Source organism: Ostrea edulis, chromosome 9 (genome assembly GCF_947568905.1).
Source record: "Ostrea edulis chromosome 9, xbOstEdul1.1, whole genome shotgun sequence".
Lineage (NCBI taxonomy): Eukaryota > Metazoa > Mollusca > Bivalvia > Ostreida > Ostreidae > Ostrea > Ostrea edulis.
In genome coordinates, this window is record NC_079172.1 from 22,602,178 (window position 1) to 22,619,325 (window position 17,148).

The 17,148-nt window shown below is 36.1% G+C and overlaps 1 protein-coding gene and 1 long non-coding RNA gene across 3 annotated transcripts in view; one reads left to right on the top strand and one right to left on the bottom strand.

Moving 5' to 3' along the window:
- The window catches only part of LOC125659951 (serine/threonine-protein kinase 32B-like), a 67,059-nt gene extending 49,927 nt beyond the window's left edge, over window positions 1-17,132 (bottom strand). The window contains exon 1 of one of the 2 annotated variants that reach the window (XM_056148857.1): window positions 16,997-17,132. The gene's annotated coding sequence lies outside the window, so the exon portion shown is untranslated. Of the gene's footprint in view, window positions 1-1,963; window positions 2,073-16,996 lie in introns of those variants that run through there. The other variant, XM_056148858.1, reaches the window with a different exon arrangement.
- LOC130050097 (uncharacterized) lies at window positions 3,208-11,842 on the top strand. Its single transcript, XR_008798493.1, has 4 exons — window positions 3,208-4,590; window positions 10,581-10,742; window positions 10,968-11,062; window positions 11,771-11,842. It is a non-coding gene; the product is annotated as an uncharacterized LOC130050097 (long non-coding RNA).
- Window positions 17,133-17,148: the final 16 nt, after the last annotated feature.

Genomic DNA, 17,148 nt, shown 5'->3' on the forward strand with positions numbered 1-17,148 from the left:
ATACCCTCTGCAACTTTGTTGTGTGGGGTATAATAAGCTTTTCATGAATAATCTGGAATATAAAAGACATACCTAAAAATGTTTGCAAATAATTTTGTCTCGCTGATTATATAATGAAGAATTCCAGATCATGGTAATAAATATATTGAGTGGGTTACAATAGATATCACTGACTGTAATCTAAAAATAGATATCATAAACCAGGTGGAATACTGCAGTGAGCTTCCTCTCAGATAATTCACATGTTCCACACTCTCAGTTTCATGTCACTGAAGAATTTATGGTTTAATTAATTTAATGTGTCCTACGCATTGTATCCGTTACCATTGATAAATCAATCCCTCTCTTGGCTGAAGGATTGTTAGGCCAGTACATCAAGTGGCTTCACTGGGATTCAAACCTGCAACTTTTGATAGACCTTAATTAGATTTATTCCAACTCTGTCCGACTTAATAGTTTCAGAGGATGTAGAATATGATTTCCATTCCTCTTAAAAGTAGAACAAAATGTTTATTGCCTTGACATAATTTCCCCAGGCTGGATAACTGCAAAGCAATAATTCAACATCAGACAGTACTGTTATATCATCTGTTACACATAAAACGGGTCATATGATTTCAAAGGACTTTGAGGAAGTGTTTCTAAACAAATACACTACATGTACACTTACAAGTTCTTTTTCCATACAAATTGAGTTTCACGGAAATCCAACCAGCATCATTAAAACAATACCAAAGGGGAGGAACAGGGGGCCCAGGGTTCAATTCTTCTTCAACACTCCCTCCTCTCCTTTTCGACCCCCTTCCTGCCCCCCATCCCCAGTATAGAAGTCAATGAAGTGAGACATGATCCTGAACTCCTTCACTATACCTCTATCTCAGACCCCTCTATCTCAGACATCTCTATATCTCAGACATCTCTATCTCAGACCCCTCTATCTCAGACATCTCTATCTCAGACCCCTCTATCTCGGACCCCTCTATCTCAGACATCTCTATCTCAGACCCCTCTATCTCACACATCTCTATCTCAGACCCCTCTATCTCACACATCTCTATCTCAGAGCCTTCTATCTCAGACCCCTCTATCTCAGACCCCTCTATCTCAGACATCTCTATCTCAGACCCCTCTATTTCAGACATCTCTATCTCAGACATCTCTATCTCAGATATATCTATCTCAGACCCCTCTATCTCAGACACCTCTATCTCGGACACCTCTATCTCGGACACCTCTATCTCAGACCCTTTTATCTCAGACCCCTCTATCTCAGACCCCTCTATCTCAGACATCTCTATCTCAGACCCCTCTATCTTGGACACCTCTATCTCAGACCCCTCTATCTCAGACACCTCTATCTCAGACCCCTCTATCTCAGACATCTCTATATCAGACACCTCAATCTCGGACACCTCTATCTTGGACACCTCTATCTCAGACATCTCTATCTCAGACCCCTCTATCTCAGACATCTCTATCTCGGACCCCTCTATCTCGGACACCTCTATCTCGGACACCTCTATCTCAGACATCTCTATCTCAGACCCCTCTATCTCAGACCCCTCTATCTCAGACATCTCTATCTCAGACATCTCTATCTCAGACACCTATAAAACTTGAATTTTTGTATATGTGAAATATCACTAAGATATTGTTTGTGACATTTATACCAACTAACAAGTGCTTAATCCTATATATGTGTTACAAGGGGCTAGAAAACCTGAACAGGCTATCAATCACTTTTTAAGGATTACTTTTGCTAATTTGTTTTATGTCCTTCTTTCACTCATATCAAGACATTACCAGCTGCTTAAAGAAAAAAGTCCATAATTATCATGTAACTACTCAGTAAACTTAATATGACAATTCTACAAGAGGTAGATTCAAAGTAAAATTAACTATTTATCTCTGCAAGTCTGAAAATGATTCAAATCTTCATTCAGTTCTTCAAAATAAGCTTTACCCCTTCAGCTTTTGCCAAGGTTTCTACACCAACAAGTTGTTTTATCCATTTAATGCTCATCTTTTTGCCATCTATGTCTTTTTATCCCTCTGACACTCCGGGCACAATCTCCTCTATAAAATCAATACAGACAGAACAGAGCTTTCCTCCTAAGATCATTCTGCAAACCGCCACCAAAGAAAAAACAAAATGTGTGGAAATTATCTAAAACAACATTCCTCAATTTTTCCAAAAATTCAATTTGTAATATAACAGCTACTCATTTGCTTTTCCTTCCTTGAGGTGCTTCTTACACAGTGTATTAGGACGTAAGAGGCATATATAGAAAGACAACATTAAAGTTCATCAGGCAAGATAAAGAGCTCGACAAGCTGGTTCAAGAGCTCAACTTTTGGGTTAAATTTAAAGCTAGAGCTTGCCAGATGGATTAATTAACTTGTCAAGCTGGTTAATTAACTCATCAAGCTGGTTAAAGAGCTTGCCATATGGATTAATTAACTTGTCAAGCTGGTTAATTAACTCGTCAAGCTGGTTAAAGAGCTTGCCAAATGGATTAATTAACTTGTCAAGCTTGTTAATTAACTTGTCAAGCTGAAGCTGGTTAAAGAGCTTGCCAGATGGATTAATTAACTTGTCAAGTTTGTTCATAATTAACTCATCAAGCTGGTTAAAGAGCTTGCCATATGGATTAATTAACTTGTCAAGCTGGTTAATTAACTCATCAAGCTGGTTAAAGAGCTTGCCAGATGGATTAATTAACTTGTCAAGCTGGTTAAAGAGCTCGTCAAGCTGGTTAAAGAGTTCATCATGCTGGTTAAAAAGTTCATCAATCTGGTTGAAGAGCTCATCAATCTGGTTAAAGAACTCGCCACACTGCATGGCTAAAGAGCTCATCAATCTGGTTAAAGACTTCATCAATCTGGTTAAAGAGCTCATCAATCTGTTTAATGAGCTCACTAAGCTCGTTAAAGAGCTTGTTATGTGAGTTAATGACCTTGTCTGGTGTGCTAATGGGCTTGTCAAACAAATTTTTAAAGTTATCATCGGGAGGAATGGACTTGCTAAAATAAGAAACTAACACCTTTGCAGCAGTGGAAAATATAGGTCATAGATACAGCATCTGGTGCACCTATTAATGAGCATTCATAGATTCATCATCAAGGCATGTTTGAATTATCATAAATTTTGTAACAATTGTATGTATGTACCTTTTAGTTTATCCTGAAGAAGGGACAGGTCCCCTTACAGAAATGAGATGTACCCGAAAGGTACCCAAAATGTATCTGTAAGGTACCCGAAGCAACTTTTTCCTTGAAAAATGTACCCAAAAAGTACCCGCAAAAAACTTAGCCATTTTTCGACAGTACCCGGAACGTACCCGACTATTGTAAAAAGTACCCAAAATGTACCCAGATTAAAAATTGAAAAGTTAAAATGTACCTGAAATGTACCCAACAGAAAAATATAAATGTTCAAATGTACCCGAATTGTACCCAGGGTATCAATTAAGGAAGTTAAAATGTATTCGATATGTACCCACTTTAAAGTTACTAAGTTGAAATGTACCCGAAATGTACCCAACAAAAAATATTAATGTTGAAATGTTTACCAGAAATGTACCCTGGGTAAATTAAAAAGTTAAATTGTACCCGTAATGTACCAACTTTAAATGTGACTATTGAAAATGTACCCGAAATGTACCCATTTAAATAAACCTTGTCATTTCACAACAGATACAAATAATATGAAAATAAACATTAAACAATTTCACAACTGATTTTGAAATAAGAAAGCTTTTATAGTCAATTGTACCAGCATTATGTACCCAACTTCAATCTGGCATGTTTTTTTTTATTGATGTATGTATGTTGTAGACATTTTTTGTTTAAAAAAAAAGATATATATATATGAAATAGTGCAAATCCTGTTGATGTTAATGAATTTTAATTTATCTATAAAAAGGTTTTTTTGTTCTGCTATTAAGGTAGCTATAGTATTAAAGAAAATCTGAAGGATTACATGAAGGGATCCATCCCTAAACCTCTAAATGGAAAGATATTTTCCATTTTTAAAAACATAACAATCAAAAATAAATAATTGTAGAGACCTAGTAGTAAGATATAGTCTTTTGAACTTGATAATGCTACATGATTGTTAGTCTGCAGCAATTTCATAAGAAAAAATTATCTGACAGTCACTGAATTTAATTATATATTTGGTAAACAATCTGTATATATCATAATACATACATATATGGATCTATCTGTATTTGATTTTTATTTTGGGGGGGGGGGGGGTGGTTTTTTTTTTTAATATTGATATACACTGTATGTCAAAAGATGTCCCTGCAGAAGGAAATTATTGAAGATCATCATATTATTTTTATAAACTAGTTAACTTATTAATTAATTAACCAATCAATTCAGAGCGGGTCTTCACAGTACTTGGCTCTAACGACCGTAAATTGAGATCGGGTTCCTGATAAAAAGCATCGGGTGTGCACTCCGAGTTCCCGCGCATTTTTATGATGTGACCTACCGTAAACATTATGAACAGACAAAGAATAGCCTTCAACAGGGACCCGAGGGAGTTCGTGGTGTTATCCTGAAGAGACTCCCAACCATTAAGTAAGTGATTTACACACTAGTGTATTTTGTAGGTTCTTTGACTTCATGCCAGTCATGATCACTGATAATCCGAAATTCTAAATTTTTAGTATTAAAATTTGTATTTGTTAAATAAATACTTACCTTTATAAATTTAGATATTCACCTGCTTGCAGTCTTGTATCGGAAAAAAACCATGTAATAAAAAAGCACCCTTTGTGACCCGCCACCTCTGACATGCTCAGAAACCAACATCCGGTATCATCTATTCTTTGACATAAAACAAAAAATTAGAAGGGGGATGAAGGGGAGGTGGGTTGGGACCTCTGATTTATAAAGGTAAGTATTTATTTAACAAATACAAATTTTAATACTAAAAATTTAGAATTTATCACAATAAATACGTTACCTTTATAAATTTAGATAAGCAGAATTCAAAGTAGAGCTGAATCCCCCTGAGATTGGCAACTAGGAGGAAAAACCACTTTTTGAGCTGAAACTAGAGGTCCAAGCAAGAACAAACTGTCACTATGAAGGGGCATAGATCTAAGGTAATGGTTATAAAAGGTACTATCAGACCTCCAATAACCAGCTGACATGATTTCCGACATAGAGGAGGAATTGAAAATAGCCCAGGAGCAAGACAATGCTCTAATTTCATGTGCCTGAACTTGAACACGAGACAAGGCTTCTGGAGATGAAGATTGGTAAGCCATCTTAACAGTATGACAAAGCCAAGTAGAAATAGTCTTAGCCGAAATATCCTTTAGACCTTTCTTAATAGGAATGAAAAGTCTAGTAGAACCAGAAGGTCTGAGCGTTGACGAAACAGAAATATATTTCTGAAGTGTACGCACTGGACATAAATCCTGATTACCTAATGATTTAGGTAGAGCAGGAATAACAATAGGTCCAGAACCTTTGTCTGATAACTGATTCTTGGCTAAGAAAGATGGATCTGTCAACAGAGTAACTGAAGAATTATCTGCAGAAAATCTGAGACAAGAATCTGCAATGGAGAAAGCATGAATCTCACTCCTTCTACGACCAGAAGCTAAAGCTAATAAAAAACAGCACTTCAAGGTCAAAAACTTAAAGGAAGCTAAAAATAAAGGTTCGAAAGGAGGAAATTGTAAAGTCCTAAGAACCAAAGCTAAATTCCAGGATGGAACCAGCCTACGTTGTCTAGGTCGTTCCAAACAAAAATTCTTGACCATGAGGGACAAGAACTCATTCTTCCCAAAATCAGGACCTCCTGACAAAGCTATAGTTCTGGATAAAGCTGAACGATAGCCCTTAATAGTAGAGGGAGAGAAACCTTTGTCTTCAAACAGATAAACTAAAAACTCAGCTAACTGTTGGACAGTAACTGCGAGAGGATCAATTTCCTTTGAACGACACCAAGAACAGAAGATGTTCCACTTAGAGTCATAAATTGCTCCTGTAGATTTTCTGACTGAACTAGAGATACGTTTGGCTGCTCTGTCAGAAAAGCCATCCTGTCTGAGAGATTCCCTGACAGTAACCATGCGTGTAGATGGAGGTTGGAAAGATTCTGATGAACTTTCCTGCCTTTGAATTGAGACAAAAGATCTTTCCTGAGAGGAAGCAGAATTGGTCTCGCACAACACAGTTGAAGAAGATCTGGAAACCAAGATTGTTTTGGCCATGCTGGAGCAATAAGAATGGTCTTGCAAATTTCTACCCTGATTTTGTGTAAAATCTTGGGAAGGAGGCGAAAAGGAGGAAACATGTAAGAAAACATCCCCTTCCAATCGAAAGACATTGCATCCACTGCTAAAGCTTTGTTGTCTGGAATCGGAGACACAAACGTTGGCAGTTTGCAATTCAGATGCGTAGCAAAGAGGTCTATATGAGGACGATCCCACTTGAGACAGATCTCCTGAAAGACTGCTGGATGTAACTCCCATTCTGTATTCACTAGATGCAGTGACCTTGAGAGAGCATCCGCTACTAGATTCAGATTGCCAGGAACATGCCTGACTGACAAGCGAATTCCCAGGGAACGGCAAAACAACAGAATTTCTTTGCACAGAAGGTAAAGAGACTGAGAATGTGTGCCGCCCTGATTCTGCAGATAAGCCACTACTGTTGTATTGTCTGTGGCTATCATCAGAGATTGACCCTGAACAAATTGGGAAAATTGTTTCAATGCCAGAAGAACAGCCCGCATCTCCAGTAAATTGATGTGTTCTGTCAACTGGAGACCGGACCATATACCTGATGCCTCTCTGCCCTCCAGGGTAGCTCCCCAGCCTGTCAGAGAAGCATCTGTAAACAGGGTCATAGAAGGAACTGGGGGGTCTAGCGAGCAACCTATCATAACATTCTCTCTCACTGACCACCACAGAAGATGAGGATACAATCTGGGAAGAATGGGAATAACAGCTTCCCACTGTTGTGAGGCTGGTACCCAAAATTCCAGAAGATACCACTGAATGGGGCGAATATGAAGACGACCTAAAGGTACTATGTCCATCAGAGAAATCAGAAAACCTATCAGTTGTAGAAACTGGCGAGCTGAAGCCTGTTTGGCTGAAAGTAGTTGATCCAACAGATACTGAAGCTTGAGAAATTTCTCCTCTGGAGGAAGAACTATCCCAAGATCTGTTCGAAATTGTTCCCCTAGGAAAATGAAACTCTGACTGGGAACTATCTCTGATTTTTCCCAAGAAATAAGGAAACCCAGCTTCAACAGAAGATGAATAACTCGATGAGTATGTTGATGAAGAAGGTTGAAAGAAAAATTCTTGATCAGAGAATCGTCTAGATATGTATGGATGAAAATGGACTGGGAGTGTAGATACGCAACCACTGTTTGAAAAATTTTTGTGAACACTAGTGGAGCAGTAGATAGGCCAAAAGGCATTGCCCTGAAAGCATATACCTTGCCCTCCCAGACCAGACGAAGAAACTTCCGATAAGCCGGAGCTATAGGGACATGAAAATAAGCATCCGTCAGATCTAAAGAAGACGTCCACATCCCTGTATGGAGAGAGGTTCTGATCGACCTGTTGGTCTCCATTTTGAAATGTGGAATCACCAGATACTGATTCAGAAAAGAGAGGTCCAACACAGGTCTCATTTGTCCATTCTTTTTGGGTACAAGAAAGAGACGAGAGTAGAACCCCCAACCTAGAGGTGGACTTACTTCTTCCAATACATTCTTTTGGAGAAGTAGAGACACTTCCTCTTGTAACAACAGATTTTTCCACGGGTCTCTGGTCATAGAAAATTCCAGAGGAACCGCAGAGAGAGGAGGCTGTTCTCGAAATTGAAGCTCTAAACCCCTCCGTAGCACAGAAAGAACCCATTTGTCCGAAATGAGACGGGACCAATGAGGAAGAAAAAGAGAGAGGCGTCCTCCCACAGGAAGATGAGGAAATGGAACACCTACTTCCTCGGAAAGAGTGGATTGTGCTACAGGAGGGGGGGAGGCATCAAAACTGAGATCTCTTACCCTTGGCTACTTTGGGTTTTTTATTATTAGATCCCGAAGCCGATGGGAAAGAACGATGCTCATTACTTCTCTTAAGATTATTTGAACCTTGCAGAGAAGAGCCAGATTTAGTAGCACCTTGAGACTTACTTCTAGAAGAGTCTGATTTAGAAGAACAAGAAACACGCCTAGAACTACCATTGTTGAGTTGTACATCTACTTTAACAGTAGGAGGTTCTTTGTGTAATTCCTCTTGTAATTTGCGTAAAGAGATGCCAAATAACTGCTCTTTATGAAGAGGAGAAAAAAGTAGGTTGTCTTTAAGAAACTCAGAGACGTTAGATTTTTGAAGAATCTCTTGTCTCCTAGCTAAAGAAAAATTGGCAATAGTGCCAAGATTCAAGAGCTGAGAAGTGCAAAGACATCTATCTACTTGGAGAAGAAAAGAACGAACATCATCAAATTCTTCGCCCTTATCTTTAAGAGAGGCACCTGCAGCAGCAAGAAAATGCTCCGCATATTGTAAAGCTGCGGCAACACCCCGAAGATTGTTCTCCGACCTAGAATAAGAAGTCTGAGATAACTTGACCCCCTCAGAAGACTTAGCACCAAGAAGATTGGAAAAAGTCTTATCAAAAACAGGTTGAGATTTTCCCAAGGAAACATCATGAATATCAAAATACTTCATTCTAACCTTACCAGGGAAAGAAGATGTACTAAAAGCCAGATTTTGTCTAACTAAATTAGAGGCCTTATTGGAGGACATCTGATCGTCGACAAGATGAGAATTAATGGAAGCCAATGCAGATTTAAAATGACTAGACTCGGGAAAAGAAGCATACGACTTAGAAGAATCTCTCACAAGACCAGAGCAGGACTGAAAATCAGAAGGTATGTGAGAACTCCTGGGAGGAGAAACTAAAGAATCGTGACCTGACAATTCTCTACGAATTGCGTACACTTTGTCTTTCAGAGTGAGATTCTCTACCGGAAGTTGCTCCTGAGAAAGCCCAACTTCATCGACTGAAGGAACCGGAGATAGGCAATTATCGCTCAGAAAAGATGCCTCTTGACTACTTGGAGCCAAAGATAATGAGTCAACCTCCTCGTCCGCTTTATTATCAAAAGCGGGCCGAGGGGTGACAAGAGCAGCCCCAGGAACAGTGGGGGACGTAGCTGAATTGCTTTTTTCAATCAAATCTAGTCTACGTTCCACTGTCACAAATTTTGAAGAAATAGAAGCCTCCAGTTTCTGAATAGATGAAACCAAACATTTAATTTCGTCCTTATTGGAGGACTCCATTAAGTTTGGTTTACTAACAAAACCTTGCCCTGTCCACACAGGTTGAGTCGAGTAGGGATAAGGTGGCACAGAATACATGGGATGAGGAAATCTAGCTGGCCACCTAGACCGATAAAACGTCTCCCTACGATTACCCGAAGGAAAACTCTCAGGGCGAGAACTAGCCACCGGACTACCAGGAGGTCGCGTAATAGTAGATGTAGCTCTAATTTGACCTACCGAAGTAACCGGGGTAGAAGGAATTCCTGGAGAATCCATGACATTCCCATAAGAAAGAAAAGGGTCAGATTCCATGGGACCAAAACTTCTAGAGTCAACAGAGTCCCAATACTCTCCCTCTACAGCAATAAAAGGTAATTTAACATTTTCACCTTCATTCGCCATAATGCTTAATAATGTAATAAAGTAATATCAACAAATACCATGCAATACTTAGCCAAAAATAGCAAGTAGAAAAAATTCTTTTCCTCCTCGAGAAAAACGTGACTGCACTCCACAACGGCGGAAAAGAAAAGATGATACCGGATGTTGGTTTCTGAGCATGTCAGAGGTGGCGGGTCACAAAGGGTGCTTTTTTATTACATGGTTTTTTTCCGATACAAGACTGCAAGCAGGTGAATATCTAAATTTATAAAGGTAACGTATTTATTGTGATAAATTCCTCCGATTCTTATCCCTTTCACATTTGTGTCTGATGATCTTCACTGCACATAACATATAAAGAAAGCAAGGGTAACAGTCAGAGGTATCTTGAATTATGTAACTCATGTGTCTTTTGTAAAGTAGGACAATGAAATTCGCTAACTAGTCTAAATGCGTCTATTGTCGGACACTTAGACGATTTTCATTTTCTACCCGGCACTTGATAACCCGCGATTTGCATCAACTAGATATCTACTCGCTAGACACAGCAATGCTATTTCATTTGTAACACCTCATAGTTTAACCACTCTTATTATGTACAAAGCAGGTCAAACTGAAATAACTTAAGTAACGTCGGCATTATGTTAAAATCAGCTCGATCCGCTCCTTTATTTTTATGTTGTCGCAATACGAGGAGCGGATCGAGGAGCTGGTTTTAATCAGATTGGTCCGAAGGAACAGTAAGAGTTATCAATTGACAAGTAAAAATTTAAGTTGATAGCACAAGTGACCAGTGATTAGAAATATTTATTTATTGTCCTGTAATTTGGTTATAAGAAGGTCTTTGGTATCCTTTGATTATTTACAATTTCATTTCTCTTTCAGAATATAATTCATGATAGATACAGAATTTATATGGTGTGACCACTGACCAGACTGGTTTTAATATGCCATTCTGAGAATTACACTATGCAGACCTGGATCAATGTTTATATAGTTCCAAAATGAGTTTACTCTGAATGACACTTCAGTTCATGCACATTTTAGGTAAGTCCAATGAGACTGCTAGGCCTATATGTATAGTGGATGGGAAGTCCATGACCCTGATATGTCTTAAATTTGTTTGACAGCAAGTCAAATTGGGATGACTTTAATTCCACTATCAGTTTCAAATCACTGATTTAATTTGAACAGATCATACAAACTGTTTCTATTAATTTTAAATAGATATATAACATGCCCACAAAATAATTGCATTATTATTTTTTTTAGAATGTACGTCATCAATGTTCTCCCAAAGGAAAGTGAGCAAAAACTTATCCAGAGAATCAACAGCTCATTTTTGTGAAACTTTTTAAAATGTGCAGGTAATATTGCTGTTAAGATATTTTGTATCCTATGATCTGTAATAAAATATAAGTGGCATATTGATATAACTTTAACTTAGTTATAACTTTTCAACTAAAATGGGTAGGGATTTTATATTTGCCATTTTTATTCTTTGTGACAAGAAAATATTTTTTAATATATATACAAACTGTACATATAAGTACCTCATTAATGACCTTTTGACCTTTCTGATGGTACCAAATTTGATCTTCTGACCTTGACATGAATTTTGACCTACTTGTCTTGAAAAGCGTTAAGTTTGGGGGCATCCATGGTTCACATTCATGTCTTGTTGCTGTTAAGAATGATTATCTAGCACAACCATTTAATGCAAAGTTAGATAAGTTAAAATATTTTCATTGCAATCTTGGTATTGTATTGCATACATGTGGTAATCATTTATGATGAAAATGTTTTTTTTAATTTCTTTCATTTATGCACTTATTTACATGTATTTGTTAGATTTTAATCGAATTAATAATAAAGGAACAATATCCAAGAAAATATAATATATAAGTATATTTAATTTAGAAGGTTACAAGAGACTAAACGGGTGTAAAATAAAGATAATTTAAAGCGTCGAGTCAACTGAATTAAAGACAAAGAAAAGTGCAGTATAAACTACATTCGTATTGTGATTTGGTTTTATTATATTTCATTAAATGGGGTTTTTTTTTTATTTGCAGGAGAAATAGGATTACGAAGAAGAGAAGCTTTGTCATAATTTTTATAGTATGAATTAAATGCAATTTCTCATATATTAAGATTCTTCATTTTTTCAGGACACATGGTTGGTAATATTCATGAAAACTAGCAGAACTCCAGTACATTTGAAGTGTTAGTCAAGCATACTTTAGGAGAGGCAAGAAAAGTCTGGAAAATGCCATAAATGGTACCCGAAAAGTGCCTAAAATGGCACCCAGAGTGTACTTAAAATGGTACTTATGCTGTACCCAAAATGTACCTAAAATGGCACCGGGTTTGTACCTAAAATTGTACCCGTAAAGTACCTATAATGTACCTAAAATGTACCCAGTTTGTACCTAAAATGGCACCGGGTTTGTACCTAAAATTGTACCCGTAAAGTACCTATAATGTACCTAAAATGTACCCAGTTTGTACCTAAAAACTGTCTAAATTGGTAACCGGATTTTACCAATAATGTACCTGAATAGTACCTAAAATAGTAGCAGAATTGTACCTAAAATGTACCAGAAAAGTTTCTGAAATGGTACCTGGATTGTACCTGAAAAGTACCTAAAATGTACCTGGATTGTATCAATAATGTACCCATAATATACCCTGAAAATGTATCAAAGAAATGTACCCAAAAGGTACCCCAAAATGGGAACAACAATGTTGACAAAATTGTACCTAAACGGTACCCCAAAAATTAAAACCTTAAAAAGTTGTACGGGAAAGAAAATGTACCTGAAAAAGTACCCGCCTCCAGCTAAAAATATTTTTAAAGTCCGGTTCCAAAAAGGGTAGACTTTTGGGTACCCTTTAGGTACATTCTGGGTACTTTTTAGTGTACCCAAAGTGTGTACCCAAAAATATTGTACCCAGAAGGTACCCTAAAAATTGATACTTGGAAAGTTGAAAATAATAAGGTACCCAAAAGGTACCCCGGAAAATTTTAACTTAGACAGTTGCATGGGAAAGAACAATGTACCCGAAAAAGTACCTGTCTGCAGCTAGAAATATTTTCAAAGTCCGGTTCCAAAAAGGGTAGACTTTTAGGTACACTTTAGGTACATTCCAGGTACCTTTTGGGTACACTCCGGGTACTTTTAGGTGTACCTAAAGTGTACCCGTAAAGTACCTAAAGTGTACCCAAATTGTACCTGTAATGTATCCAAAATGTACCCAAAAGTGTACCCAACAAAGGTACCCAAAATGTACCTTTTTTCTGTAAGGGTCATCCCAAAAAATTGACAATCTAATTGTTTGTGTCATTCATCATTTTAGTTTTTTGTACACACACACAAGTTTGCCAATTTTTCAATTCCTGGTAGAAACACAGGCAATTATATCACTTGGGTTCGAATTTACTTGAACTTTTTAATAGTAAATTCGAACCCAAGCATTATAATTGCCTGTGGGTAGAAACTGCCCTTCCCCCCCCCCTTTTTTTTTTTACCTTGCCCTTGTCTTTAGTGCACAAATGTTAAGTTTTCAATGTGAATAGATATGACCAGGTTTCCATCTTGAAATTATGTATCATGACTTTACCATGTGTTTTCACTATTTTATTTCTTTCTGTTTTCCCCTTTTTATTTTTGACAATCCTCAGATGGCGATGAGCTGTAGCTGTGAGTATGAGTTTCAGTGTATTTTGCAAATATAAATCTTTGAACCATTATATTAAATTCTTTTTTTTTTTTAATTTAGTGTGACTAATGAAAATGAAACGTGACTAATGAAAATTGGACCCGAGTTAGCCACAGCGGCTAGAGAAAATTCTACACTAGCACTAAAACAGCATCCCCAAGCATTCTGTTTTCCAATTAATTACCTGACTACGCTTTCACCTAGCTCTTACAACAAAATTATATTTCAATGCTATATGGCATCTTTTACTTGCGCCAATTTGAAAGCGATTTATTGCATAAACTTTGAAATGTATAGAAAATGCGACTGATATCACGCAAGAATGAAAGAGGGGTCTTCTCTAGTATATTTTGAAATATTCTTAATTTTGTCTAAAGAACATCTGCATGAATTATAAGGCATGGATTTATTCAATATAAAAAGATTTGTTTTGTGTCATTTTTACTAACTTTACTTTTATTAATTTAGTCCCCCTCTAGAGCCGATCACTGAGCAGGCTTTAATTAATTCCCTTTGTGAAGGTGACAGTCATTACCGTCTGTTCGACGATGTAAACAAACATCAAGCTATATGGAATAAGAAGAGCAAATCTATTTCAAAGATGTGATAATAAGACAGTTTTGGGCTAATGAAACACGAAATTTATGACAAACCCGGGGCCGTGAAAAAATCACCGGAAAACTGAACACACAGATATTGCATTACTGAAATTTTAAAAAAACAACGAAAAACATCTTGATTGATTTTAATATTTCATTTCTAACAGTAGACATCCATATAGGTCCTATATTCATTCATCATATTTCTTTTGTGGTTTTTTTTTCTTTTATCTAAGCTAGTCATATCATTTGATAAAATTTTCACCTTAATTCATCGATTGTCAGCTTGGATATCCCCTGATAGTAAACATTTGTTTGAATATAAATCAGGAGAAAATGTGATACTACAGTATACTGGACATTTAATTACTTGTCAACATTTGATAACTTAGTTTCTCATTTTTGGGTTGGAATCATATTTTGTTCATGGAAATGTTTAGTGTACCCTTCAAAAGTTGTACACATTTTATTTGCTTTTATAAATTCAATGTTTATGATCAAAAACTTATGTTAAAAGTGAACATTTTCTGATGTGGAATTTGTAATTCTAAGCTGCTCAATATGCATTTTTTTTTTGCCATGGCAACCTATTTGATTTTTGTTCAAGATATCAAGTGCTATTTTCTGTGTTTTGAATTAAAATTTCTTTTCCACTTAGTATATAATTTAATAGATTAAATACTCTTTTTAAAAATTCTAGCTTTTTACCATAATTAAGTCTGCCTTGTATGTTTTCGTGTACATGATTGTATGTACCACTAGGTATTCCCTTTTGTACAAAAATCCAAAAAATGTTAAAAACACAACAAAATTAATTCAATCTGGTAAAAAAAAACAAAAAAAAAAAACGACAAGCATTTTTTTTAAAAGATAAAAAATTTTAAAGATGAATTCCTACTGAACATACTGATATGCAACATGACTTTGTTGGCTACATGTTAAATTGTCGCAAACCTTACCTTAAAGGTACTGATTCACGATTTTCCTCCAAATTTTATTTTTCACTTTAAATGATCAAAATCTACAGTCTAATATGTTTAGAAGGTTTCACACAAAAAATCAAGGTTATTCATCGTGACAGAAGCCCATTTTAGAGAGTTTATTATTTGTTTTGAAAATAAAGATTGAGGTGTGTTATTGTTTACGGGTTTTCAAAATAAATGGATATTGATCCAACTTTATTCTATATATCACATCCCAAGTATACTTCAGGTAAAATGTGTCATTTAAAAATTAAAATTTGCGATTGTACAAAATAAAGATGCTTTAAATTACAAAATTAACGTTTCACTGGTTTGTTTGTTTACATAAAAAGACTCGAGTCTTTGTTTACATAACACAGAATCGAAGCTAAAATATTGGTCTTATCCTTCCATTCAGACGGTTCAAATTTTGGTTGTCAACATTAAATGAGCTATATTTTTAATTTCTAACATTAAAAATGAAAAACATTTCTTTCGAAAAACGTGAACCAGTCCCTTTAACAGGGCTGGAATGTTTGCAATATAACCCCATGCACACCATATTCTAACCATCTGTGTGAAACACATGTTTAATATCTAGTTATCTCCTATTGATAAAATGGAATGTTTTCAGTCAGTCACAAAAAATCCGGATAACTGATTTTTTGTATGTTGATAGGGTTAGGTGCCATGAACACTTGCAGGGTCAGGGAATGTGGGTGCAAATATTAAGGTACATGGGGGGGGGGGGGGGGACAATATTTACAAAAGCACATTAAACTATCAAGCAAAAAATTAGTATTTCTATTTATCTCATGTCTCCTAACTCTCCTTGCACCCCTTGATCTGGGCTGGCAACAATTATTTACTAATTTTCTATTAGATTAATAAAGGTCATGCATTATTGAAATGGAAATGTCATGTAAATACCAACTGAAGTAACCCAGGTGTCATAAAAATGTCCAACACTACTAAATACAGCACTGAGGAACTGGTCATTTTTCTGTAATGATAATAGCACAGGTCTATATACCATACCATATCCCCTAATATTATCATTTTTATTAGGAGGTGGTATGGTATGTATAGACCCATACTATGCATTTATTATTAGGCCAATAAAAATTAATTGATAGATTATCATCCCCGCCCGCCCCTCAAAAAAGGGCCCACCCCGATTTTTTTTAGTTTCACAAAAATTACAATTTCAAACAAACTTGCTTGAGTGACATGAGTGAATGATTAAAGTCACAGAATGTTGGTTTTACATATATATTCTACCAAGGATTCTTTGAATATTAACTTGAACAACACTTTGTGTGATGCCTTTTCTCATTTTTTTTTCTTGGGAAATAAAAATTAAAAACAGAATCCTCCCACCCACCCCATATTTTTTTTGTGACCCCGGGTGATCATCTACTGATTAAGTGGAATTGCATGGCCTTACAGACAAAATTACCAGTTCTAGTGAATGCAGGTACACAGGTTGAATTAAAAACCTTTCCTATTAATTCATTTCTTAAGTAAGGAATGAAATAAATTCAACTATAGGCCTATTTTATTTATTTTATTTTTATAAACACCATGCCATTCCTTAACCAGAACTATAATCTAGTGGCAAAAATTAATTAATTAAAAGGGCATAATTATACATTATTATAATTTAATAACTTGCATTTTGCGTGCAAATAAAAAGTAAGTAAATGTTAATTTCAAAAGTTGTTCTTTTTTTTTTTTTCATCTCTCAAAATTAAACTGCAGCACTATATGTATATATATATCCCTGTTTGAAACACTTTAGCTTAGTGTATATATAGCTACATGTATAATACAATAGATTTTACATTAAACACCATCCCTAGTATCAGCAACATTCCAAATCAATAAGCGTTCAGAGCAATCATCAATCTATCATGATCACTGGTGATTTTTCATATCATAAACACTGTTCACTGCAGAAATCAACGATGTGACTGACATCATCCGCAAGGAATTTAAAATTTAAAAAACAACTTACCGTTTCATAAAGATGTATATCAAAAACGATCACTACATGTCATCTTGGTTTTACCGTGACCCTTACCCAGGAAAGATCATATAGGCACTACAGTGGCTACTAGCATCGTTGTATACATCTCTGTCACGCTCCGTCGCACTCCGATTGATGTG